The sequence below is a fragment of the Toxorhynchites rutilus genome, chromosome 1, assembly GCF_029784135.1.
Source record: "Toxorhynchites rutilus septentrionalis strain SRP chromosome 1, ASM2978413v1, whole genome shotgun sequence".
Taxonomy (NCBI): domain Eukaryota; kingdom Metazoa; phylum Arthropoda; class Insecta; order Diptera; family Culicidae; genus Toxorhynchites; species Toxorhynchites rutilus.
Window position 1 is genome coordinate 293,379 of NC_073744.1, and position 27,323 is coordinate 320,701.

Below are 27,323 nucleotides of genomic sequence, written 5' to 3' on the forward strand. Positions count from 1 at the left end.
TTCTCACGCCAAACGGAACAGCAAAACAGAGCGAGTTTTCAATCCGCACGCCCATTCGCCCGTCATTATTGATCGTTATGATCGGAACCCTAGAAACGAACGAAGCCACGGTTCGCCTCGAACAAAAGCTAGTACAAGCCACTTGCAAGTACGAGGGATCAATTACCATGGCATGTACTAATTTAATTGCCCACGTTATATACTATGTAACATATTGTTGCAGCGGTCGTGCCGATGTTACGTGATCGGTCCAAACGTCAGATTTTTTTTTTGCGTATGGCACGCAGATCACGTTGTGGTGTAGGCCCATCATCAATATAATAATTATCGAATTATGTATACATTTTTGCAACGAAAACATGACTACAATCCTATTATAAATCATATCTCGAGGATATGGAAAATGTAACCTCCAGCTCCGGGTTACCAGCTGAACAATTTGCTCCAACGTGTGTAACTTTTAACATTGAAAATACCTCGCTCACACTCATTTCTTTTCCCTTGCTATATCGATCATTAAAAATTATGCATATTTTGATATAATGAATATAATATATTTTTAGGATGAAAATCGTTATTGTTAATTTCGTGAAATGAAAAAAAATGCTTCTGTTTCAAGTCGTTCCACTTTATTTGCTTGACACCTGGCAATTTTCAACTCATGTAACTACATCGACCACATTGCATGCATACTTTGTATAATGTTTACATTAAATAATGCATGTTTCAATAAACACTGGAACTGTTTCCATGCCAGAGCATTCAGTAAATAGCGAAAATGCATCGCCACACATGTCATGCAGCCGACATGTTAATAAAAATAATGCAGAATATTCACTTTTTGCAGGCACCTTCGACGTGTTCCGTACTGCGGTTGGTTGAGCCAGCGAAGTCAAACGAAATCATATTTATCTATAGTTAATTTGTTAAGTTACCTTATATTAATTCATGCCACATGAGTGGTGTGGTACTTTTCCTTCCCATTGTTTCCAACTTATGATTATGGTAATTTTTAAGTGGTGGCTGATAACAAGAGTCCACTGAAGGGATGTATCTTGAATTCTTAAAATTTATACAATTACTAGAGCGGAATATTCATGACTTTGTTAAAGCCATTTAGTTAATTCGATAATGTTTATGTTTAACATCTGGAAAACGGTTATTAATTTGATCAATCATCAACACTGAATTTCACCGAAATTCACTTAATGGTGTCAACGTGTGGCATTGTCTGTAAACAGACTACTTTTTTCATTGGCATGTCACATTTATTATTGACTTTCTCATCTTATTTCTGCGTTGTAACTTCACATTTGTAAAAGTCCGGCTTAATTTGATATGAAGAAGATTTATTTTGTAAAAATTTGTAAAAAATTGTAAAAATGTGCAATGCGATGTGTGAATAGACATTGTTTCTCCGTAGGACTACTTATTTCATGTCTGTACTAAGGTGTAAGTAAAAAGTTTCGAAAATTAGAGTGTTATGTTTGGGGTGCATGGTTTTGATCGTTAATTCCTCTTCGCCGATTGAATGAAGGGGTATGAAAATCACTTCATTCGAACGATAAAATGTCTACGAGTGATGTTTATTACTTATTAAACTCAAGAACTTGTCGGGAGTGAGAATTGAACTCGTGATCTTTGGCGTGAAAGGTACGGACGTTAACCACTACGCCAGGTGGCAAAATTCGTACTTGAAATGCAAATTATTCTCTATCAGATTGCAGATCCGATGTTTAAAATTGCGGTTTAAAATTGTTCAAATTCTAATGAGAATTTTTACTGATTGTCATTTGAATATTCAAACACTCAGTACTGTCTCTTATTTACCAATTTTTCTGTATTTTTCCTGATACTTACAATAAAACTTATCATTAGAATATAAAATCATTATCTGACACAATTTCCTTTTATAATTTTTTAACAATTTGGGGAATTATGTGTTACTTACAATAACGTTCCCCGTTATTTATCACAATGCACTGGGTTGACCTAATATGAAATTCGCGTTAACTCTTTACTTACAAAATAAATAAAAGGTTTGATCCATTTGAAATCGATAAGTGTTTCATTCATCGTGAGTTCAAATACGGAACCCTCAATTGCCCATTTTTGTGTGTTATTATAACATAACTACATTCACCCAAAAATGATCATGTGATGTAGATCCAGCCTCTCTCGGTCCACACAAGCTCTGCTGCTTGTAGTGAGAAACATCGGACTATATGTGCTATTTACAATAACGCATATCAACTGTTCAACTGAACAGTGAAACAAAAGCTTACGTCAAAAGGACGATAATGTAAAATATTGTTATATGCGTCGATAAGATAAACATGTTCAGGATCAAATCCAGCTTTGTTGCAATTCAAAATGTTAAGGAACCTAAATCGAAGAACATAAATGGATAGAATGCATCAATGATTTTTGCTCCGTTCAAAAGTATTTCTTCTTTAGTCACTTTCTTTGCTCTTAGAACTCATAATTTTGAAATGAGGTATGAACAAGTCGAAAAGGGCGGCAAAGTTACTTTAGGTGCGCATCAATCGAATATATAAGAAAATTTGAGATAATTCGCATATTAACTAAAATCATTACTCAGAGAACAAAATATTTCGTTTGGAAAATAATGAAGCAAAAACTAAAACTGAAATTTATACATTCAATTTAATTACAAATTGTAATTTATGTACCCATGTATGCGTCAAATTTTTCTGATCATATATAATGATCATAATAATAAAAACTGTGTATCCACATACGGGTATTCAAATCTGACACTGTAAGTCATTGGTTGGATCTCCCTTGCGTTAAGTAACTTGAGGACAGTACTCATCGCAATTTGAGCAGAATTTCGGTAGGGATTCTATTATGAGACACATGTGAACTTCGAATTATCGAACAATTTTTACATTATTGTTTTTTTTGTTTGAAAAACCGTAAATTCCAGTAAATTCTACAGAAAAGAATGATGAATTCGTAGCGAGAGAAATTGCTATTGATTTGACAAAATCTATTTATCTTATCGAGAACAATTTGTTATAATAGACGGTGGTAGAGCTCAATGCATGAGAGAGTTCCTCAAAGAAGTAGCAGAGACTCTTTGCTCTTTCTGATTTACACGAATGGCTTAAGAAATTTGGAGCTTCGTGGTATACCAAAGACCGAGCTAAGAAGCAATTTGCAGGAGACTGCAGAGGAAAAACTAACATCGCAAAGACAAAAGGAACTTTATTGGATGCACCTTCAATCTTTTGGGTCATTAACGGACACAAGGCTCGTGTAAGGTGAACTCTTTTCTGAATTAGAAGGGTTTATGGTAGTCATCCAGGACTGGATAATAGCTATCTAAAATGATCGGAAATATATCTTACACAGAGACATTGTCGACTGTTGCTGATATTGTGGTCTACGATAAAAATAAGAAAGAGGTATAAATAGTGCACATCACAATACCGTTCAACGATTTTCAAACTATAACCAAACTAGAGTTGGCAGAAAACAAATCATCTTCATCATCATCATCATGCTTTTTCGTTTGCTGAAATAAACAAATAAAAGCACGTTTTTAAAAGCTATAAAATGTTTGTATGAATGGGTGCAGAGCTCTTTTCCCCTCAGACTGAACGTCAACTTGGAATTGAACCAAAAAAACCCTAACGATGTCAAGCGGGGATATCGAACCAAACCAGGCTGAAGTGCAAGGCAAGGTTGCAAGGTTACACGACAACGCTATCCACATAGTCACTGTTGCTGTTGCATAAATGCGTATTAATATTACACCCTATTATAACATAGAGTTGGAAAGTGTTTTTCGAGAGTAAAAACGAGACCATAAACGTGAACTTACATCTTTTTCGGTCTGGACCATGTATGTGGCAAATTATGCGAAAAGCTTTAATGCGTGCTTATTTACAATTATTTACAATATATATATATATATATATATATATATATATATATATATATATATATATATATATATATATATATATATATATATATATATATATATATATATATATATATATATATATATATATATACATATATTAGGCTGTCAAAAAAGTCCTGCGGTATATTTTTTGAATTTTCATTTGTTCATAAAATTAGTTACAATCATCTGTTTTAAGTCAAATATGCGCCGTTTTGTTCGATGACTTGTTCCCAACGAGATGCCAACTTCATAATACCCCTGTTATAGAAGCTCGCTTCCTTATTGGCAAAAAAAACTCGGATAGCCAATTTTCACAGGCCTCTTTTGTGGTTAACTTCTGACTACCTAGCTCATTCGCCATGGACAAAAACAGGTGGTACTCACTTAGTGCAAGGTCCGGATTATACGGCGGATGCAAAAGAACCTCCCATCCGAGCTCCCGGAGCTTCTGGCGCGTCACCAAAGAAGTGTGTGGCCTGGCGTTGTCCTGATGGACCTCAATGCGGCCTCTGTTTATCAAAGATGGCCTCTTCTTCATAAGTGCTACCTTCAAGCGGTCCAGTTGTTGGCAGTACAGGTCCGAATTGAGCGTTTGGCCATAGGGAAGCAGCTCATAATAGATTATTCCTTGACAATCCCACCAAACACACAGCAGAACCTTCCTGGCCGTTAATGAGGGCTTGGCCACCGTCTGAGCCGCTTCAGCGGGCTTCGACCACGACCGTTTGCGCTTCACGTTGTCGTAAGTGACCCACTTTTCATCGCCAGTCACCATCCGCTTCAGAAACGGGTCGATTTTGTTGCGATTCAGCAGCGATTCACATGCGTCGATACGGTCAAAGATGTTTTTTTGCGTCAACGTGTGTGGCACCCATACATCAAGCTTCTTTGTGAATCCAAGCTTCTTCAAATGGTTAATAACGGTTTGATGACTTATCCCCAGCTCTTGGCCGATGCTATGGCTGCTACTATGCCGGTCTTTCTCGGCTAATTCAGCGATTTTGTCGCAATTTTCGACGACAGGCCTTCCGGAGCGTGGCGCATCTTCGACGACCTCTACACCAGAACGAAAACGTTGAAACCATCGTTGTGCGGTGGAAATGGAAACTGTATCGGATCCATAAACTGCACAAATTTTCTTGGCAGCTTGAGATGCATTTTTTCCTTTGTCATAGTAGTACTGTAAAATATGTCGGATTTTCTCTTTATTTTGCTCCATATTTGCGACACTATAACTCACGAACGACTAAACCAAACAAAACACTGTCAAGGACTATATTATAGCGCACAAAAAAAATACCTTCCCAACAAGCTATGGTATGACTCGATACAATGAATATATATATATATATATATATATATATATATATATATATATATATATATATATATATATATATATATATATATATATATATATATATATATATATATATATATATATATATATATATATATATATATATATATATATATATATATGTATATATATATATATGGCGTATTGTTCGGTATATATACCATATGATAAACATAAAAATCCTTCGAGCGCGCCCTCTGTTTGTTTCGTCGCATGTTCATAAATATTAAATCAAAATGAGAAATGATGTTCATAATGAATTAAGTATCTGTGACGGGGTCTCGTTGGTCTAATGTTTATGCAAGAGATTTTTCGTTAAACAAACCCTTCTGACTTGCACTGTTGTCACGCGTATTCTTGAGCTTGCCACTCCAGAATACATTCAAGGCGTATTGTTCGTCATAGAAATCTCAACTATTTACTAATAAAAATGACGCAAGTAGTACTACGTTGAGAAGGCAAACCTTGGGAACGTTAGTGCCATTGAAGAAGAACATAGCGAGGGTCGTTTGAACGGTGTGTGTCAACGATGAATTCCGGATTATTGTTTTTACTTCGCATTAAATTTCTCGTGTCACCGTGCTATCATGATTCCAGCAGCGCTTGTGCTTTGGATCTACACACGTGCTCTTCAGCTGATGTTTTATCAGGGTTGATGGCAATAGCGTGATTGTCATTTTGTGATCCGAGCAAATGTGATTTGAAGAATTTCGATAACTCATTGTGCTTATTCAAAAAGGCTTCCAGCTCGTCGGAGATGCTCCCTGCTTTAGATAAATTGATGTTATTTGTGTATTTGTAGATGGATGTTCAATGAAGCGGGCGTTACGCCATCAGTCATTGAACAAGTTAAATAATTTTTTTTCTGTTGAAAAAACGAACAACGATTAAATTATTAGAATATTTTTGACACAAAAATAATAAAATCGCTTTTAAAAATAGGGAATTGGGGTCAAAATTTAAGGTTATTTGTATGATATGAAGTCAAATTTTTGAAAAAAAAACCAGATCTTTTTTTCTGCATAGAGCCACCCTACTCGGTATTAAATGTATGGTTATCGGTATCCTACCGGTATCATATATAGTTTACAATCTATTCTCATACCTACCAAGTATTTTGAGTATAATTTCATCAAAATCGGTCGAGCCGTTTCGGAGGAGTTCGGTAACAAACACCGTGACACGAGATTTTTATATATATAATTATATATATATATATATATATATATATATATATATATATATATTATGTTATTGCCTGTTATTTTTAGGCAAATTTAATGATTTTGGGTGTACGTTTTCCAAGTTACCAAGGATCATGACTTTACAGAAAAATAAATTGAATAACTAGGTATCCATATTATTCCAGTGATGAGATCATCAGAAATAGTTCCACATAGTTCCACACGGTCTTTGGCACACGGACACGGACACGGACTTTGGATGAGAAGTGACAGAGTAGCTTGTAGTTTTGTACAAAGCTGTGAATCCTGGAGCATGTAACATAGTACACATGTCTTTGAATCTCCACAATCGAAAACCAATGGTTGTGCAGGCACTTTATTCTAGATAAAAAGAAAGAAAAATACCACAGAGCCATAATCCGTCCTTGCTATCCATGATAAATGGAGGTAGATGGATGTTTCCAGCGTTATGGTTAGAAGTGGTGGTAGAAAGTCATGAGCACTTTGTCTGTTCATGATTCATTATACACAATTATACTTCCAAACAGTGTTGCCATACGTACAGATTTATCTGGAATATGCAGATTACAGAAGAAGTACAGATTGGTACATATTTTCCGCGTTTGAAACTTCTCTCGAGAATTTTATTGAATGATAGTACGAGTGATTCGAGGCTGGCAAATGTTAATGTACATTGCATTCGACTCGGATTGCGTCACCTCGGCGGTTTGGGGCCGTCTCCTCGTTAGATGGTGACTTCGCCCCCCCCTTACATTGACTTCAGAATAAATTTCATTACGGAAAAATAAATTCATAATAAAAATTGTCGGCGGCGTTAATACGTACGTACTAGTATTTGTAGTAAGTTATTCAAGATATAAAGTAAGCAAGTAAAAATAATATTTACTAGTAAACAGATGAGTATTTTTCCATATTTCATGATTTTTATCCACAATGAATAATTCCGATGGTACAGATGAGAAAGATTTCTTCCCTTCTGGTACAGATTAAAATGTGGCAACACTGCTTCCGAGTAAGGTAGCTTCGTGTTTACTCACTGTTTTGGTGCATGAGTACGAATGAACGTAACACGTTCATTTTCTCGTGAGCCGGTTTCTGAAATGCTGGGTATAATTATGAATTCTAAGTTAAAGTGTATCCCTTGTAATCAGGTCATTTGCTCATTAATCGTGTAAAAATATAAATAATGCGACAGTCTACTTTGAAATCAACTCTTTCCTAAGCTCGCAGGTCGAATTCCATGAGTTACATTCTACCGCTCGCTATATTCCTGAAGCAAATTATGCGAACAAACTCGAATGTGTATAAATCATTGGTATAATATATAGATAATATCAAATATGTACAGTTTTGTGCGATATTTTGTTGCTATTAGTAAGGTTTTAACTTCATACCTTTACCATAAAACCCTCTTCTCTATTGGTGAAAAAAGGTGACAGTCGTTTTTCACAAGATTCTTTTGGGGCGAATTTAACACCAGAAAAACAATTGTTTATAGAACAGATGGTAATGGCAATAATGTTGTACCTGGTTTGAACTATAATATGGGATAAAGAAACTCCCAAACCATTTTTCGGAACCTCTAGCGAGCCACAGTCTATATGTAAGGACCAACGATGGAGCACGCTTTCGTTCAGGGGTGATTATGGAGCAGGAAACCTAGGTTGTTGCGAAATTGGCTCACACTGAATCTGTTGCTAGTGGTGATTTGGTACAAAATTATTGGTAGCACAACAGCAGGTGGAACACTGGCAAAGCTCAAATCAGACTACAGACTACAGACTGCATGGACGGTAACGAAATCACTAAGAAATCACTTTGGCAAGAATCTGAAAATTTTATTGTTACACGATACTGATTCGATAACCAAACTGATTGGACATATGAGTTCTACTGATAAGAGAGAGTGTGCGGTAGAGCGATATGAAACGAATGTGAGAAGATCTAAACTAGGTTTTGCTGCTATCGGAACTAAAATTTTATTAAAAAAATTATACAGATATTTTTAGTCGAAATATGTATCGAAAAGTTAAGGGAAAAAATGAAAATAAAGGTTTATTTTCATTTTGGATTTATTTTTCTTATTTATGGGATGTTTAAGCCGTGTCAATACAACAAAATAAATCATAGAAAAGATTTTCTCCTCTGAATTGTGTGATGTTTATACATGGTTTTGTTGAATTTTGCCTTCAAGCTTTCCTTCAATTTCATCCTTGTGGCTCTTTCTTGAGCTGATATATAGTTCTTCGCTTTTAAATTAGAGTCCATGATTGTGGGAGCCATTTTTGGACTTTGTTCTGTTGGATGTCATCAAAAAGTGTCTTACAAACGACCTTAGCAATCGATATGAAAATTTCCCGTCATGCCTTTTGACATCCAACAGCTGGGAACAAGTTATATCTGAGTCACTCAATTTTTGCCCCATAAGATCCGACTTGAGTAGCATGAATTTGTTATCCAAGCCTTTTCTATTGTTTGGTAGCTCGTTGGAGGCAGTTGTTAGCCTTGTCTTGGTTTGGTAGCTTGACGAAATTTTGAGGGGTTTATCAAGACCGCAGTTATGTTTCACGAGTTCAATATTGCAGTCAAACAAATTGGTCAGCTGCCTAGCAGCATCCAATTCTTTCTTCTTCTGCATCGATACCAACGTAAACATCCTCAGGCTTCTTCAGAAAGTTCAGCAAATCGTTGCACGTGGCTTTCCAAACATAAGTTACCCAACATGAGGTCATTATGAGGTACACAAAACTGAGAACTTTCTGAGTGAATAGTGCGATTGACTTTATTGACGAGCGTTAGAATAAAATTTTGGAACAGCATAATCGGTTTAGTAATTGAAAATGAGTTTAAATGAGTCAATATATGATTGGCGGATTGATTATGGGCATATTTAATTTGGAACGAAAAGAATAGTTTAAGCTCTCCAAATCGCTCAAAATTTCGCTTAACAACTGCCTCCAAAGTAAGCTATTTCGTTGCGTTGCGTTCAACTTTATTATAAATCAAGGTATCTATGGATGCACTGTAGTAAATTTAATATTTAAAATCAAATTTGGCGAGAAGGCGAGAAGATTTCAATTGAGTATCTTTACAAGCTTCACAGTTCCTTTTTTCGTAATACCCCAATGAACATAAAGGAAGATAAAACTTCAACTATATATATTCACTTATACAGTTTAGCTGTAACAACGTTTCCACGTTAATGGGTTGATAATACAAGAATGTTCGCAGTCTTGAATAGGTTGATATAAAATATTAAGTATTTCCGCGTTGGTAATTTGTAGCCAAGCATTATCAGCAATACAATTTTACATGTTCGCGTGTAAGCTAGGACAGTGCGGTAAAACGAAAACGGAATGCTGGAATAATTTAACTTCCGCTTTCTAGATTTGTGATTAAAACTTGACCGCGTAGAGCAGATAGCGTAACATCAAAACATTTTTGACAGTGTTTTGTTTCATCGTTTTCCCTGCGAGCGATTGCTAATTCGGTTAATAGGCTAATAGGGTGCACCCCTCGAGTGAGCAGCTCGCGTCGGCTCAAAGAACGCACCATCGAAATGCGCGCGCAGAATATATAATGGCAGAAAATTGACAATAAAATATTCCTGTTCAACGTTTCTTTTTTGAGCAGTGAAGAGAGAGAGGCAAGAAGACCTCTTAAGAGTCGGACACCACTCTCGCTACAACAAAATATTTGTACGAAAATAAAAGTAACACCGCTGTTCAGATAATAAACGACGACCACTGGCGAGCTTGGGGATGAGAAATGTATGTTGTATTAAATATATCGCATGAATAAAATAATACGAAAACGTTGTCCGGCGAAGCAAAAAAACGATCTCCAGACGAATTCCAAAACTAAAATGAGAGACGCGAGAATATGGGTTAGTTGGACATTTTTGCCGAAACAAGACAAGACAAGGAGGGATCAATTTCAATTTCTAAACATGATCACCACGATTTGATTGCCCCGCCGAATGATAGACTTTGTTTTTTTACTGTGTTAGTCACACACTGTTGAGAACTATGTTTATATTGAACAGTAGCGTGAAGTAATAAATCTCTATCTTTTTCTGTACAAAATCTTTTGCATGGGATAACAAGGAATCAATTTGTACTTAACGGTGTGTCGGATGATCTTTTACCTTTCCTTCCCTCGTATCGATAAATGTTGTTCTTCCTTCCGCAGGGAAACGCGCTAATAATTGAACGCTGAATTTTTATTTTCTCATTCACACTCTCACTTTCCCTCGGGAATCATCCGTTGCGGTTGTCACCAAGACGGTTTTCCTACCTATTCTTCTCCGTTGGTTTTTTTTTTAATTTTTTTTAACGAATTTGAATCCAATACTAATAAATTATCTCTTTTTTCTTGCGTCGCCTTTTTCTTGGTTTTCTATTCGACGATTGCAATCGAATCATAAATCTTATAATTTCTTGCTTTCGATTCTCACTTTCTGCTCCCTTGTTGCCAATGGCACTGATTTCACTCGCGCACCGTTAAACTTGCGTCACACTACCGGAAGGGATTTGATGACCTGAAGACACATAATTAGGAAACACTTTCCATTTATTTCACCGCAGGACTTCGTCTGATATAACCGTGTAGTATTTTTATGGTGGTAGGAACTTAATCGGTTGTAATTCTGTGTGATTATTTCACGCTCTCCACAGACACGGTATATGTGGTACTAGGAAACCGCTAGGCAGAATATTGATGGCTCATTACGAGGCTTACAAGGCAATCGTAATATTCTAGAGAATGTAAACTGGTTTCATGGCAGTTATTTACACTTTCTGATAATCATCGAGAACATAACAGAATAAAAATTATGAAAATTTTAGCACAATACTGATTCTATCTCACTGCGAAGGATTATCCGCGAATCAATCAACACCGTACATCATAGATTCATCACCCGCGAAAAATGATTTCCATTGTCGGACATTGCTTATTCCTATGTCTTATTTACCCGAATGTCATGCAAATACTAAGCTTCTCTAATGAAAAATCCCTTGAAAAAACACAACACACAACAACCGGGCGCACACTTTCCTCCCTTGCACATCGCATAGGGCCGCTTTTCGAATACCGCGCGCGTATCGTACGACCAGAGCACACAGTGCAACGAGCCAGTCAGCCAGTTATCCGGCTCGGGCAACAACACATCAAACAATTCTGCACCGTCGAATATACCTTCTGCTGCTGCTGCTGCTGCTGCTACTTCTACAAACCCCCGACAAACGATGGCCAGAGTGTGCCAATCCTACTTTACGTGTGTATAGATTCCGAGAGCAATGCGAGCGAACGAACAAACGAATGAGTGAATGAAACTGTTCTCCACGCTGATGCAGCAAACTGGGTGGAAAAATAGCAACAGCATACGGCAGAAAGGGAAAATGGCATAGAAATCTAAAGCGCAGCCCAGTAACATCAGTCAGTCAGAGCGAAGCGGTTTTTGGAAGGAGTTTGGTAGGAAAACACAATATCCAAAGCATGGAATCCATCGCGCGCTTGCAAAGAGTGACGTTGAGTGCAGCCGTTCAGACGTGAGTGCGATGAGTTGCTTGTAGTCTTATTTCACAGTGGTAGTGAGTGAGTCTTCTCAATTAATATTTGCGAGGGTTACTAGTAGTAAAGCATGCTTCTACGAGGCAATGTTGCCGAATTTGTTGTACTTTGTGTTAGGGTTGGCGAATGTCGGCAATGAACAAAAAAAAAAGAATATAACTATGATTTTGTGGATATTTTCTCGTCCTTGCATCTATTAATCAACTTTATTTCATAATTGGATTAACAAAATAGAGATGCTACTAAATGCAAAATGAAAAATAAGTGTTAAAATATATTATCACTAATTCAGTTTTAATACGCCGCAATGATTTTCAATTCAAGATAAATGTTGAGGATGGTAACCCTACTGCTCGATTCCCATGGATGATATATTATTGTAAACAGTCTATAATTTACTTTTGCGCAACCAGCGTGGCGCTCACACACGAGAGAACGTTTTGGCTCTCAATCACGTGCGGCTACTGTTGCTGCTCAAATCCACAATACACAGCTGTGGTGAGTAATAAAATTGGGCGCCATTCTTGCTTGCGCTACTCTCGGGTACTGAGTGTCATGCTTTCAAAATGATGTAACGTCACAACTGGCTGTGTGAAGTTTCCATGCTGCCTATCTATCGGTGAATGGGCGCTTGTGGCTATGAAAAGGTGTGAATATACGTTGTTGTAAACTGAGCGCGCCAGTCGGGAACTCAGCAAGGAAGTGAAAGATTTATGCTTTGTTTATGTACGGGATCATCATCATCGATCCAACGACAGTTCAGCTGTATGGGTGAAGATTTTTCTTTGGTAGTGGTTGATGCCGGTGCCCTCACCGAATTTTTATTTATGGATGCCCTAATAGATTTTGTATTTCGCATACGATGTTTCTCATACTGGTTTTATTTATTGCGAGCAAACGCTTTAAAGCTCTCTTGACGACATATGCTCGTGAATAATTTATTTGTGAATTGTTGTAGGTGTTTCAATGAGTGGATTCGTTCCACTACAGAGTCTTTCTGATGGATAGGTTCATTTTGGTTGTTTGAAAAATATATCAAAACACATATTAGATTTACGCATAGTTTTTTTTTAGGTTGCACATAAAACAGGTTCCCAACAGCTACGATAAACACGATGAATATAACTCATACTGACAGGGATCCATCGTTTACACATTGTTGCACTCCAGCCTACATATTTTGAGTTATTCAAAAAAATATATTTCATTCGCTGTGGATCCACACTAGACCACGGTTCCACAATATTCCGACATTAGCTACATCGTTGGAACCGTAATCACTCATACTCTTCGTAAAGTTCACACATACAGACAATCTATATGCGGAACGATATAGCACGATCTCCTTCCTCCAATCATTCATTTCGCCATTCGTTCATCACACTTTTTACATTTCATTTAGCTACACATCAATCAAAATGTTGAGTTTTTTCCCCTACATTTGCGAACTGCTCCGACAATGATGTTGTCGCCTCTACCGATACAACTGCTATCTGCTATCTCTTTCGTCCGTCCATATTCAGTGGTAACCAAAAAGAAGACGTCGATATATATCCTTTTATATGCATTTTCTGCCGGTGAAGAATTGCTTTCAAATTCACCCATTTTGCTTCAAAGCTCTACCCATACCCGACTGTCAGTAAGTTGAACATTTAAAAATATATTCTTGTATCAAAATTGTAGAAGTTTCTACATAATTGAGATGTTTGAAAATATATTGAGTCAACCAATGCTTACACCACACGCACTAGAATTTCCTAAAATCGCTAATGACAACATTATAGGTGAAAATCTTGTATCAGAATCGCCACATGACGCAACAGACAGGTATAAATTTCGACCGATCGTTGCTAAATACGTTAACTTACTTTTTGAGAAAATTGAGTCATTTGCCGTATACCTGTGGAAAAGAAAGGAAAAAAATAGCCGGTTACATCACAGACTTCGGCAAAGTTTGAAAAAATATATAATGTCTGAAATTAGTTGTGGAGTTGTGGATTGAAATGTTATCTCCGATTGCTGCTCACGTTGGTTTTGGGCCGGACCGTCGGACATTCAAAGGCGGAAAGTGTGAGCAATGATAATATATATCTATAGTCTTTATTCTGCGCCGCGAATCTCGAATCCCATCCAATGACAACTATAGTCACGTCATTTACCATCGGAAATACTGTGACACAATCCATCTCTCATCATTCGCCGCGTACAATGTAACACAAGGGGGATAATTTTTTTTTAAATCTCAACTAAGAATGGTAGTTGATAATCAAAAATGTAAACATTACACATGTTTTCCCATTTTCATCACGCTTTTGTACAAACGCAACAAATAAAAACCCGTTGGTGAGCATCTGAACGTGGCAACGTCACAGAATTGAGCAAATAAATATTAAAATAAATAAATCAATTTTCAACGTGTTTCATGACCGTTCGCCCGCATGAATATAGAGATCACTGGACGAACATTTTAATTTATTGTTATCATAATCGCGAAATGTGGCTCCCGCTAGATTCCAGCGTATGCGCGGTCTTGTGTGACAAATTGTGTCGCTTTGCACGGGATCTATATTCCTATTCGAAACCTGTATATCCGGCTTCAAGTGCAGCATACAACAACAAAAAAAACACTCCATTGTAACCCTATATGAATAAATAATTCGGTGCGTTTCCATGAATAATGAAAACACTACTTATTTCCTACAACGGGGAAGTGATTTAACACTCATTTTTATTCACATTTATTTTCAGCGTGACCAGAAAGAAGTCCCATGCACCAAACTATTTGATGTCACAGTGTAGAAGAATACATAATTCCTTTCAAAGGATGAGAGAAAAAATTTATGTTCCTTACCTTAAATAAGTTGTTGAAAAATAGGATTCCATAAATCGTATACAATGCAACGCTTTTCACAATTGTGCCAAATGACTCTCGATACTGGTTCATATAATAAAAAAAACAACAGCACACATTCTGTGGAGAATTGAATTGAAGTTATATAAACTTGTTCACGAGGAAGTTACAGCCATGAGCGAAAATCAGACTCTTTTTCGAAAAATATAATTGTATCTCATTCTCTAGTCTATTGTGATTCTTGTATAGCTCGCAGGCGAAAATAAATGATCCATCCGAAAGGAGGCACATTCTTCATCATTCCACTCGTTTCTGCTGAGTCGTCAGACAAAGTTCGCGGAGCAATTCATCACTCAATAAAAATTGATTGTCTTCCCGCGTGCTCTATAATTTTCAATATTGTATCGAACCCATAATTGATTCTTTGCATTTTTTGTTATATGTCAAATTTGCTGAGAATCGTTGAGGTGAATCTGGTGGAAACTAGATTCACATATTTCGGGATGACTTTTAACCATCGGTAAATTTCAAACACCAATCGCTCCATAGCATTTCTCCCTAGTTTATGTACCAAGAAGGAGTTTGACCCACGTCTGAGGTCTGGGTCTAATACTCGGCCACCTTTGGTTGTTCCATTCTCAATAATCAAATGATAATAGCGTAAGACAACAATAAATCAATGAAGGGTGGATGTTTTATTGCATTATAATTATTGTCCATGATTTATGTTTTTATATCGCACAGCTTTTGCACCACAGAGCGATTTTAATGATCATATTACGAGTAGAAGCCTCGAAAGATATCAGTGCGATGGAACTCAAATTTGCCACTTTTAAAATTAGGAAAAATGGTGTAGGTATACGGTCTCAGCAATACTTTGACGCAATATGGATGGAAATTTGCCTTCTATTAGACTTAGAAGGATTCTTCCCGCCTACCACTGTTGAACATGTCACGATAGAATATTCACCCTCCTGGTATTCGAAATGCCAGATGACGTGAAACGCTTTCACTTTCATCTAAACCCCTCCATTTTTTTCTCTCTCGAGGCAGAAGCTATGTTTCACAAAGAGTAAAACTCTCATGCTGCGATGCTGCGTCAGTATCATTTTGGAGGGAGCAAAATTCAGGATTTGGAAATGGTAAAGGGAGCCAAGGAAAACAGGGATGCGAAATCTCATCAATCAATCTCGGATTGACGTTTAGGTTACGTCCTTAAAATTTCTCTCGTCCTTTCTTTGGATCTCATTCGATTTAGTTTGTCATCCTCTCCCTTTGGATGACTCAGTGTCACTTGGCACAAAAAAACTCTGGCGTTCGTTTCATGGAACCAAATTTTGTTCGATCTAGCCTTTTTGCATAATTGAACACGATTTGCATTAAACATTTAATTATATTACTACCAATCATCTCGGAAATTGCAACGAAGGGGATTGAACTTACTTCAGCGGGAATACAGTTGAAAAGAAGCTATTGCATTCACTAATCATAAAGAAAACAAGTGTGTCTAACAAGTGTGGTTGAGTTAGTTTTAAAGTAACATATTAAAATTCATGTAGATGTACTCATAAATACATATTTATGTGGGGTAGTCACCATTTTCCACTATATTTAGACCATGGGATGGTTTGTTTGAAATTGGTATTGGTAACAACCAATTAGAGATGAAGTGTTGATGATTCAGAACAGAGTTTTGATTTGCACAATTCATATATTTTTCATGCAATACCTGATAAAAATACAAGGACGCATTATTCATTATATTATTTCCATAGTTTGAGGTTGATTGTCCTTAAAAATTAATTTTTATCACTAACGAATATTACTCGGTGTACCTGTAAGGAAAAAAACTACTATAAATACAGGGTGCGTGCAATAATTTTGCATTGGGCGATCTCGGATCGATTCTTAGAAGATCGATCTTTTCCATTCCGATTTCCGATTTTTTGGATCGATCTTTAGTACTCGAGAAAATCGAGAAAATCGATTTTTTTGTTTTCGATCTTTTTGTAGGTTTGTTTTTCAGTGTACATCGGTTTTTTATCTTACCAAAGGCCAGCTAACATTTCTTTTAAACATAATGTCAGCATTTGGATTGCTTCTTCTACGATTTACTTCAGTACAAATGCTGAAAGAGACAGAACTAACGGCAGTTACGGAGGGGATGAACTGCAACAGGCTGCGCATAGGATCAATGAACCTGAAGTTGGCATCAAATTCTGGCGAAAGGTTCTCTTTTAGATCTGGCGCCAGACGTATGACAGATGTATGGCACGATTGCCTTTTATGGGATCATTGTTAGCTGAGTTCTAGGCTGTTGTTCAATTTCTTATAATACTTTTTCGATTAATTCATCAAATAAAACGACTACCTGACGGCACAAGATGAATGTCCTGTGGCTGTGGCCTTCTTGTGTGAAACAAGAGAAAATGCTTTTGATATTTGAATAGAAATATGAAATTTGTATTCCCTGTTCAAAGAAACGATAGTATTCATATTGGATAAGCATATAAATCGAAACAAGCTATTAATTTTTCGAAAATCGATTCGGCAAAGATCGATTCTTTGGTACCAATTTAATCAGTGGATCGATCCCTACGCCGTTCGGAAAATCGATTCAATAAGATCGATCTTTTTATAAAGATCGCCCAATCCTAATTCAAATAGCTATATATCGGCCCTGTGTAGTAATAGTGTTCTCGGAAGCGTCTTACAACGGCCAACGACTATGAAGGCGACTTTTCGAATAAAATTCTTTGAAAAAACTTTATTGTTCGAAAGAAAATGAATAATGTAAATTTCAGTACATATACGATTTATAAATAATTATTTTATGACATACATCACTTTGTGCAAAATTACCACTCTGTAGAGAAAAGAAGTGTGAAGAGAATGCACTGGCCGACAAATTCTCAGGATCTTATACTCAGCTACTGCAATTTTTTCACAGAGAATGCTCTGGTTCGCAAAATTCTCAAGATGATTCGTACTTTGAGCCCATTGGTGGGTTCACTATTCATTAAAAAGGAGGGTTTTGACGCGGACACGACATATTTGTTGACATCTAAACTACATAATTAGTTTGATTCAACTCGCTTGTTTATTTCTTCGTATTTTATTTTAGAAAATATAGAAATTTTAGAATTATTCCTTTAAAGAAAATGTTAGTGGTCCTGAGAAGTACTAATGATTGGTTGTTTTTGTCGAAACAGCTGGAGATTCATGATTATTTTTTGCTATCGCGAGAACAACACACAAGCTGGTCAGATGATGCATCTTGTTTCGTTTTTCAATGGCGATCAATCTACTTCCATCATCACTACCTGAATGTTTTCATCCGCAGTGGAGATTAAAGAAAAACATTTTTCATACACAACACACTATCGACATCCAATGCGATTTCACTCCCAGACTTCAGTGCAAGCTCTGCATTTAGCTTGTTTTGTGCTTATTCTTAGAATGTATTTGGAAGCAAACAATTTTGTACTTTTTTTCGTTTTCAATTCGTTTATTTGTAAGGCTCAATCGCATAAGCTTTGCGGAGCCGCTAATTCAAGATTTGTTTATACAAAATTTCAACTTAAATCAATGGGGAGTAGGTTTCGACCGATTACTTGTGGTTTACTCGAGGTTAGAGGGGCAACAATTTTTGTGGGACGGGTTAGGTTAAGGATATGGATATGAGGTATCGTTGTCTCAACCGAGATGAGGGATAGCATTTGCTCGACTATCTGTCGAGGGTTGGCGAGGATGAGACGAGACGACAAGACAAACAAACTAATGCCGAAAAAGAAAAAACACAAAAGCAATACTTTGTACTTGTTCAGCACATTAGAAAAACATAAACTTACTGTTTGCCGAAGGAAAGTCAGTATTTATTGCATTACTTTTTTCTTCGGATTGATGGTTAACTATGATTGATTTCGCAATGGTATTCAAATTGGATTTCGAGACGAGAGTAGCAGGTAACCAACGTGCTTTTTCGGATCGTGTTACATTTACCCGAAAGACAGGTACCCGAATGACAGCTACCCAATAAAAATTCACCCAAATGTAACAAATACCCGAGTGCGACCCGAATAGAACATCTACCCGAATGAACATTTACCTGAATGTAATATTTACCCGAATGAAACCACCACCCGAAAGCAAAATCCACCCGGATGCACCATTTACCCGAATGTTTTATTTACAGCTATACTTAATTAGAAGTTTTTTTATATTTAATTCAAACGAGTTAAAATGATCAAAGTTAAAGTTGAAATGATAGAACTAAAATGATCACATTTATACATCACTGCTATACAAAAACTCGTATATTTCGTTGGTAGAGCATTAAACGAACAAACAGTTTCACTTTCAAATTCTTAAAATTTAAACCTTACCCAGTAATTTGGATCATGTAGACCATAAACGCAGAAGAACGCTTAATATTTTTCATGTTAAAATTACCTGCCTGATTTTCGAAAGAACATTTCTAGGCCCGTGTTCATTTGTAAATGATTTCTTGGCCTTAAAGAGCAATACGGAAAGGAAAGAAGACGGCATGTTAATTATGCCTACACTAACTTCTAAAAATGGATCAGCGAAGTTTCCCGCATCATTTTCAAATTTCCTCATTACAATTTTTCATTTTACTTCGTATTTCGTTGCTCTCTCATGTTGCATTGATTGAATCTTATTTATTATGTGGAGATTCGACATATCTCGTAACCTGATTTGATGGATTTTTCACTTTTTTTCATTCGGGTAAACGTTGCATTCGGATGTTTGACGCATTCGGGTAAATGTTGCATTCGGGTAATTGTTACATTCGGATGAATGCGCTTCGGGTGAGCGTGTTTCGGGTGAATGGTATTCGGGTAAATGTTACACAACCCTTTCTCGTCGGCAAAGTTTGAGGAGCACTGATGGACCAATCAGAAGATTGTATTTTCGTGCAGTCAATGCTTGACATTTCCCAATTATTCAATTTGTTTCAAAAATATATAATTTTCATTGTTGTGATGAATGCGTAGAAATATTTCCAATCGTTTGATGTAAATATTTCTGCAACCCATCTTACATAATTTTAATGTGTTCAATTTTTAGATTTCCATTTGTCACCCTATACTTTCCTGCCCAACTTAGTCGTACATTAAAGGAAGATAAAAAATGATTGAAATTGTAAGTTTACGAATAATGTCGAGTCTTCGTTGATTTTGTCTTCTGTGAAATTTGTTGATAATATCATAGGTTTTTTTTTGGTTATGTGTTCATTTTTTGGCAAGATTATAGGTTCAGTGTCATGTATATATTCGTATTGTGAGCTTAACGTAAAAAACTATTGAAGATCGTTTCAAAGAACTTCTATCTGCATATTCCTATATAAGTTTAAATGTATCAAACTCAGGCGCGTGGTACGTTGGATTTTGTTACATTAGCGTTGGAACAGTTCCACATGGATATATGGCAAATTCCATTTCCGAGCACCGTGACACAATGATGAAATCATATGAACTGCAGACATAAATGATGAACCCATGAAATATTTTGCTGACTCAAAGCGTGTTTAATTATAAGAATGGAACACAAATTATTGATCGGAACGCATGAAGGGTGGAAAATTATCAATAAAAAATATTGCAAAACGAACAATGAACAAAAAGGTGCACCGACAATTGGACAAAAAGTAACGAACCGCAATCGTTCTCACAGAACCATTTCCAATTGCACACATGCGGGTATGGAACCGAGGGGCCGTCGTTAAAGGGGCTGATTAATCGAACTATGCAGTACAATTCGCACGTGCTGAAATTATATAAGTTTGTTTGAAGTTGTGTAGAAGTTCATTTATGCAAAAAAAAACATAAATTACCCGTGTCCTTAGTATAATTTTTATTTATGTGCGATGTAAATTCAAATGGTAATAATTCATAACCATTTTAAGCAATGCATAATCATTATGACACTGTGAATGTTTTTATTCTATATTACTTATCAAAATTACGCTAATAAAATTACGTTAATAGGCGAATTCATAGAACATAGTTCAAGAAAAATAATAAAATGCAATCCTGCGGTATTTCAACGTAATCGTTTACCTTTTTTCTCTAGAATTAAATTCAACGGACGATGGGCAATCATCCAGAAAAGCCGATGTTAGTGAGAGCGAACATTTGATCTGATTGCACAATGTGCAAAATATATTTCCCATAACATATCCGTTTGCACCGCTTGCACCCGAGGGAGCGTTGATCACTTTCATCACCCGGCTAGGAATGGGATTGGTTGCATTGAAATCGCTATATTTAACACCATCACCGCGTGGACTCTGGACCGGTAGGAGCATGAACAATGGTAGAGCTTGTCAATATCAGCTAGATAGAATGAAATAATGTTCAAACACCCTCCGGCCAAGTTTCGATACACACTGACCCTCTAGATTCATCTAAGCGCCCATGTATCATCGACTGACGGCGACAACAATAACGGCAAACGCATGCAGTTACCATGGACAGTAGCAGGACAAAGATATCGGTACACGGTAGAATGCAAAAATCGTATGTAATATCCTGCTGGAAAAGAGATAAATTGAATTTCAATTCAATTTCATTGATGAAATCTATATTTCTGTGAATAACACGTGAGCACGTTCCATGTTGTCCGCGGTGGTACGGAACCAGAAGCGGCTACAATGTGATGATAACAGTTTGAGTTTAGCTGAGGCTACCGCTACCGATCCTTGGTCAAGCACATTGGGAGAGGGAATTTCTATGGATTGAGATATTTATGGTTTATTGTTCATGAATAACAGTGCTGCTCCATCAACCGGTTATGCACAACTGAAGCAAATTCGTTGATTCGAATATGTGATGGAGACATCCTCTATATACAAATTATTATCATCACTGTACTATTTGTATGGTGGCTGGTGATCTAATTTCGTTAATCAAATATAATTTTTGTGAAAAATTCAAAAAATGAGAAAAAAATAATTGCTAAGCCAGAATGAGCGTAAAATACTATTCGAATTATTCCTCGATTCTTCTTTTCGAACATATGCTCTCCAAAAAGGCGTGTGTTTAAACAGGGTGCTTAGGGTAGTACTTTGTGTTGCATGTCCACCTGAATTTAGCGATGTAACAGTTGTTCACATCCACAATGATATCATCTTTATAATTGGAGCAAATTGATGAGTAGTGTTGTATTGAATCACCTTCATGTATCACTACCACCCTGTTTGTTTGTTCGTATGTATATTCGCAGAAAAATTCTCACAATAAATTTAATTTTCTTATACTCTTTGCCTTGTTCGCGTGAGCGAGCCTGTTTTCAATTTATTCTCGACATACGTCACTATGTCCAACTGGAGGTACATGAAGGTGAGTCTCCGTTCTGCATAAGTTTTTTTTCAGTATGATGTTTTTTTTTCTTTTCGCTTTGCGCTTGCATATTGAAACTGTTTGTCGGAGTTTTTGTTGCTAGAAATAAGCATTATAATGTGCGGTATTTCAGCTGGTTAAATAGTCGTCATTCCACAATAAGGAATATGCACCACGCAACACTATAGGGCCAATGTTGTGATGAGCGATTAAGATATGATATACATACACCGTTTGTCGAGGGCATTTGTAAGACATCTGTTTTATTTGACCCCGTTTAAGGTAAAGTTTCATTCGTTTTTGTGCCATAATTTTAGACATCAAAATATACAACACATGTATGTAAACTGTAATGTGAATCGGACAGAGATTTGCACAGATATTCTCAAGCCTCGAGCCTGCATAAATAGTCCTTTTGATCCGTAAATTTTCTGCCGGGAGCATCTAAACTCCGTCAAATGTAAACAGCGTCAATTTAGACACTAGCAGTGGCTCGATTCAATTTTCTTTGAGTAGAAAGCATAGATAAAAGGGAAATATCTCCCACAGATACCATTTTTTCATCATCTATTGAACCAGAGTACTATGCTGGCCATATCACACAAAAATGAACAAATCGAAGTTAGTTGGACTAAAATTCTACAGAACTGGAATCAAAATGTGCAGATACTGTGCACAGGAGCGGCATTTCGGTACTACTCGCGACTTGCGAAAATTGTAATGGAATCCCGGAAACACAGACGCAGACGTATTGCAAAAACAGTCAACCTGACCGTGCACTTTGTTTATCCAGAGAGCCATAAATCAAATGCATCAACCCTGGTTTTAGACCATGCCTGACAACTATTCAAATAGTGTTTTCGGAGTAAGGGTGATATGTGTGGGTGGTTGTTAAAATGAGTTATTACAGTCAGGTTCCGAAGTTTTTTTTCCTCTTCTCCAATTCCTTGTTTTTGCAGGAATCCTTTGAGAAATGCAGAACAGGATGTTTGATCAAACTGTTACTTCCTGCTGAACAGCGTGGTATGACTAGCCATCCACGTTATGCTTATAATCGCTAACAGAGAGTGATCCGTGTGCTTTATCTTCATACACACTATGAACTTCGACTGTATTCTTCCATGGGTGGTACGATGTAATCTCTTAATGCACCACTTACGTCGCCAAGTAGAGAGAAGGCCAAAACAAACTGTCATATTTTATCCGTTTCAAAAGATGATTCATGAATTCCTATATCCTTCCGCAGAAATTATTTATTTATAGTGTGTATGGAACGCACAGATATGAAACGATGGAGATAGAGAATAAACATGAAACGTTTATATCGTCATTATCCTTGTCGCATTTTAGCGTCATCATCAGGATTCGCAGTATTTCCGGAGCTCTCCTGCTGGGAGATATCTTTCAGGCATTCTATGCACTACAAACAATGGTGTTTTGGTGCCGTTGTGTACTCGTCGCAGGCATGCGGCATAATTTTTCGCAAACACTTGAAAATCACTAACTAATATATTTGTTTTATCTCATGGGTTAATTTAACAGAGGAATAGTTGAAAATTGTTGACTTTTGATGTTACTAATAACAATAAAATATTTTATGATATCAACTTCATTCCTCCATGTCGGCTGACTCTTGTCCACACCGAACATTATTTTCACATTGGAACGCTGGAGAAACAGACGGAGTGCTCCACGGTGCGATTGTGAGGTTATCCGAAATCCACCATCGCTGTTGAAAGCAACCCACGTTGGATGGTGTGATCCACCGCCCGCAGAAAGGACGAACAACGAAACATAAAAAAAACTCCAAAAACCTTTCAAATCATGCTGTGTTTCGGTGAACGCGCGAACGACGGACGTTGTGTTTTATGCGGTACTGTTTTTGTTGTTTCGTTAGACACAGTCATGGTCCGTCGAATTTTGCGGGTATGAAGGAAGACAAAAAAAATATCGCAAAACAGCAGGAAAAACGCCAACTGCTGAAAATACGGAGTACCAGCAGAAAAAATATATTATAGAAATGAGTACCCCTTTTTCCACTATTATGAAACATTTTTCACTATTTCAATTTTTGCTTTCGTTGTTAGAATCATGTATTCGGCCTTTCCTTTCTTCATTCATTACACATAGAAGTTTATAGAGTAAGAATTATGCGTAGTATAAATTTAAAACATGAATCGATTATGTTTAAATTTAGGGTGTTTCAATAAAAATAAGTGTGGAAATTTTAGTCCGAAAAGTTATTCTTTTTCACTGTACCGTTTTACGCCCGGTTCTTGCATTTGCGTTTCAGCAGTGTAATTTCCTGCTGTCAGAGTTTTTTTTTTCTCTTATTTATTTTATCCTTGAATACCACGTCGCTGGCTTCGTTTCTCCATTCGTCGGCTATCATCGATAGGAACTTTTTGCATTGTGACCCCATTGCTCCACACTGCACCAGCATCTGAGGGCGTCTTGCTGTTTTCACCCCTTGAGAGTGTCCAATGTGTTTCTGAGAAATATTTTTATTTAGTGAACTTTTCACTTCATATTTCTCTGATTCAACAATATTTAACCAGCAGCTGTTTAGTTATTATTATCGTTCGTGTGAGAAAATCTTGTTTCGGAAGGTTGTATCGACGATCAACTTGTAGTATACTCAGCAGCTGATGGTAAATTTGATGACTATTGTAAAACAATTTTTTAAACTGATTTTTTTCAAATGATTTTTCTTTACGAATTGCCAAATCGCCAAAAAACGTTGATGAGCTCGTTACAAAGTTTCGAAGAGACTCTCCCGCTCTATGTTATCGTTCAGAGCTAGTCTTGATCCTTCAGGGAGCTCCACAAGACAAGTATCACATCTTTAATGTGTAGAGTAGACCAGCGATGCTGAGCGTGTGGTGGCGTCGTTATACTTCTTCCTTCTAATGTCTGTAGGGGAGTCATAAATTATGTTCATGTCAAAAAATTTCTTAGAAACAAAAAGAACGCTTGAAAAAGAAAGAAAGGCCGAACCGAATGTGCTATCAATGGGGTAGACTTGCGACGAACAGGGAAATACGTATCGGAACTGAAACGATGTATGTTGAATGAGGTTAGGATGTTTCCATCGTTGCAAGAGTATATGGATTTGCCATCTAATTCTCGTGAGGTTTGTCGGCTCACTGCCCTTTCAGGTGGCAAGCCAAGCCAAAGAGAGTAGGAATTAAAAAAAATATTCCAGCGTCCCTGGTACATGACTAGAGATACTTTTAATTTATTTCAAATCATTATTCTGCCGATATAACGCATTTTTTAATCAATATTGTAATATTGTAATATAAATGTACATAATGTATCCAATAAAGGCCATATTATATTTAGATTGTTCACAATACTTGAAGTTGGAACATATTTTGATGATAATAATAATTGAATTATAAACCTTAATGAAGAAAGCTATCATATCACTTAGTTCCAGACCCCTTTATGACATCAATGTAGACATTGGTTGAGCTATCGTCGAAAAAATATTCAATGGATTGCTGGGCTATGTTTTAAAGGAGTAGAGCGCATTAACAACCGAATGCTGAAATCCTTTTGCCCAGCGATGGAAGATAATTTATCAACCTTTTGAACCGACGTAACCTAAAATTACTCCACGCGTTGCCCTACCCTGGGGCATTTTTCTTGCTGCACGAAAGCGACTGACTCTTTTAGCGAGCATTTATCTTTATCAAGTTGCCTTTTTTTAACTCTCTGTACTTCAAGCTAAGAAGAAAAGTTTTTCTCGACGCCGCCTGAAACTTGACGCTTTTGTCAAGGGGCAAGGAAAACTGCAATGTTCACCTTTGATTCTCGCTACATACTACTACTACTGTTGCAAGAGCACTTATTTGATCCTCGATATCCAGTAAAGCAGGTTCGAGAGAAATGTGGGAAGTACCACCATAAAAGTTAAGACATCCTAATGTTATTTATGCTTGCTACACTTCAATCCCGTGTGAAATATTGTGTGTATGCGCATATAGGTATGTGCATTTAATGATCTACAAAAAAAACAAGTTAAAGCCGGGCGGATATCGATTAAAGATAAGGGTTCCGATAGTTCCCGGAATTGTTCAAGATGGTGTGTAGTTCGGAGTGAATGCCAAAGCGACATTTGATTTTATTTTTAATTTCAAATTGCTGCGTTCCTACGGTGAAGAGTGCATGTACAATGTGAGAAAATTCGACGAGTGTTTCTATTTAAATTAAACGTCAGCTAACAGAGGAGGATTCTGCTTTCTTCGACTATGTGTGCGAATATTTTGCATCAATTCTTACGGGTTCCCGATAACATCTGCGAAAAAACGTGACTTGAATGTAATTTATCAATATTTCTCCCTTCTCTCGTTGCTCTTCGTCTCGTATGAGAACATTTCTCGGCGTTACGTGTTTTTGTTTACTTTTTCCGATATATTTCTTATATATGCTTGCTATCAATATTGTTCTGGAACACCTTCATTTCCTTATGGCTCCCTTTTCGATGCCATACCCCCTCTTCACATAAGAAAATAAATACAAATATTCCACACAAATGAAATGTAAATCTTTCGATTTCTCCGTTGGTTCGATTTGCTTACAGCACCGGTTGAACCGTCCTGGCTGTTTACAATTTCTCTTTTTCACTCCTTTCCAGACTCTTCATGAATATTTATTTGTGGAACATTTTAAATCAAATAAACACTTGCACTGATTGCGTGTGGAATTGAAGAGCGATATCAATCAAATTAACGAATTGCGAAATTTATTACCGTGGTATCTTGCGCTTGTATTTGTTCGCCACATTTTGACCTATCCTTGCGTCAACTCAAGGCGATGCATGTGCCTATTAATGGTCTAGGACGAGAGATGATGTAATAACGAATGAGAACAAGGTCACTCGCAGCATGACTCGTTCTGCAATTACCACATATTTTCGGCAATTTCTTTTCAAGGATATTGAGGATTTTTCATTAGTTTTTTGTTTTTTGTTTGTAGATAAACATTCAGTGTCGATAGTTCATTTTTGTCTTCAAAAACGTTACAG

The 27,323-nt window shown here is 36.8% G+C and overlaps 1 protein-coding gene across 8 annotated transcripts in view; it reads right to left on the reverse strand.

Moving 5' to 3' along the window:
* LOC129774922 (homeotic protein antennapedia) overlaps nucleotides 1–27,323 on the reverse strand; it is a 120,302-nt gene that overhangs the window by 38,180 nt on the left and 54,799 nt on the right. For 2 of the 8 annotated variants that reach the window (XM_055779044.1, XM_055779012.1), the window contains exon 1: nucleotides 10,650–11,723. The exons of 5 other annotated variants lie outside the window; for them this stretch is intronic. The gene's annotated coding sequence lies outside the window, so the exon portion shown is untranslated. Of the gene's footprint in view, nucleotides 1–10,649; nucleotides 11,724–27,323 lie in introns of those variants that run through there. One more of the 8 variants, XM_055779059.1, reaches the window with a different exon arrangement.